The sequence below is a fragment of the Arachis ipaensis genome, chromosome B05 (genome assembly GCF_000816755.2).
Source record: "Arachis ipaensis cultivar K30076 chromosome B05, Araip1.1, whole genome shotgun sequence".
Lineage (NCBI taxonomy): Eukaryota > Viridiplantae > Streptophyta > Magnoliopsida > Fabales > Fabaceae > Arachis > Arachis ipaensis.
The window spans coordinates 27,767,528-27,770,000 of NC_029789.2; positions in this window are offsets into that span (position 1 = coordinate 27,767,528).

Below are 2,473 nucleotides of genomic sequence, written 5' to 3' on the forward strand. Positions count from 1 at the left end.
CTCGGATGCGACAGGGACAATCGGCGCGCGCGCGCCATGCGTGCTTACGTGCGGATCGCCTGGCACAAAGTAAGCATCAAGTGGGCACAACTCTCGGGTTTTAGTACTAGGAGTTGTGAAACCACACCCGCGCGCGCGCGCACTGCGCACTTGGGCATCGATGCCCTTTTGGGTTTTAGTACTAGGAGTTGTGAAACCACAACGGCACGCGAGCGCACAGCGCGCTTGGGCGCCGATGCCCGATTTTTGTTTTTTGAAAAACAGGGCATTCTCCTAATCTCTAAGCATTCTAAAACAATCAAAAATCAAATTTAACAACAAATCTTTTTGGTTTTTGAAAAATTTTCAAATACACTAGAAACAAAACTTATACTACAAGCAAAATGTAACTCAACAACAACTAAACTAATCAAAACAAACTAAGAAATAACCAATCAATCAAAGCAAAATGTATAAGAGTATAGAAAATAACAAAAACTACCTATAATGGCAACTCAAATCACTTATTAACCAAATCTAAAAGAGAATGGAAAGAGTTTACCATGGTGGGGGTGTCTCCCACCTAGCACTTTTGTTTATTGTCCTTAAGTTGGACTTATGGGGAGCTCCTCTTAAGGTGGCTTGTGCTTGAAGCTATCCTTGAACATCCACCAATGCTTGAATCTCCAATAAGCTCCATTCTTCAATATTAATATCTTCAAGCCTTGATGGAGTTCTTCACAAACCATGAGCTCCCAAAGTTGATTTTTCTTGTGCGATCCGGGATCCCACACTTTGTTTTGACACCCATCTTCAAATTGATCATTATGATTCCAATTGGGTGGCATGACCTTAGAATTCTCAATTAAGCACCCAAACATTCTCCTAGACCCATGCAATTTGGTTCTACACCAGCCATTGCTATTCAACTTCGAGCATGCAACCATCATGAACTTGGAATGATGTTTCCAACCACTACACAACTCTCTCTTACTCTTAACTCCACAAAGAGCTCTAAGTTGACCATCATTTTCAATCAAACCATATTCAAGTGAGAAAGCAAAGCTTAGGGATAAGAATTTTACCCACTTGAATGTTGTGTTGGATGATGACTTAGGAAGGGATGGTCCCAATGATCTTGCAAGCTCCACTCCCTTGTGCTCTTCCTTGACTTTCTCCACCTCTTTAAGACTTTCCTCAACTTCAACCTCTTCCTCTTGGTGGCTTACTTCCAATTCAATTTCTTCTTCATTGCTCACCAAAGCCATGAGAGGCTGTGCATCTTCTTCTTTGACCTCAATTTCAAGCCCAATGGGAGAGGATTCAATTGTAGATAGGAACTCCTCAATGATTGAATCCATCTCTTGATCAACCTCTTCAAAGTATTCAATCATAATGTGCTTTGGAGGTTGTACACCCTCCTCAACATCAACATCAAGCATCTTGGAAGAGGGCTCTCTAATTCTACATTCCCATGGACTTTCAACATCTCCTAGGTCTTCAACCACTCCTTCCGACTCAATTGTCTCATCTTCCTCCCCTAGTGGCAATTCTTTCTTCAACTCCTCTTCTTCATCTTGAAGCTCTAAACTCACTCCCTCACTATGCTCCTTGGTTTCTTCTCCACATTCGTCAATGGGAGTACCTTGGTTGCTTAGGCTTAGTCGAGAGGAGGCCATATTGCTAACGGCTTCCACTAGGATAGCCATCTTGGCTCCTAGCTCTTTAAACTTCTTTTCATCCTCCTCTTGTCGCCTTAAGATATGAGATTCAAGATCTCTCAATTCATGCATGGGGGCATCATTGGAAGGTGATGGTGGAAGGAAAAGTTCATTGTTTGAAGAGAAGGCATTATTGTTGGAAGGTGGTTCATTTTGGTAAGGGTGTGTAGGTGTATATTGAGGTAGTTCTTGAGAGTAGTTGTGTTGAAATTGTGGTGGTTCTATGTATGGTTCATATGGCTCATAAGGGGGTTGGTAGGGTGGATAAGGGTTGGGGTCATATGGGGGTGTTTGGTGGTAGGGGGCTTGTGAGTAAGGTGGTTCAAAGTCATGTTGAGGGGGTGGTTCATAGGCATATGGTGGTGGTTGTTGACAATCACAATAAGGGTGATGAGCGGATATTTTATACGCTTTTTGGGGTTAATTTCATATAGTTTTGAGTATGTTCTAGTTAGTTTTTAGTCTATTTTCATTAGTTTTTAGGAAAAATTCATATTTCTGGACTTTACTATGAGTTGTATGTTTTTCTGTAATTTCAGGTATTTTTCTGGCTGAAATTGAAGGAGCTAAGCAAAAATCTGATTCAGGCTGAAAAAGGACTGCTGATGCTGTTGGATTCTGACCTCCCTGCACTCAAAGTGGATTTTCTGGAGCTACAGAACTCGAAATGGCATGCTTCCAATTGCGTTGGAAAGTAGACATCCAGGGCTTTCCAGAAATATATAAAAGTCCATACTTTGCACAAGGATAGACGACGTAAACTGGCGTTCAAC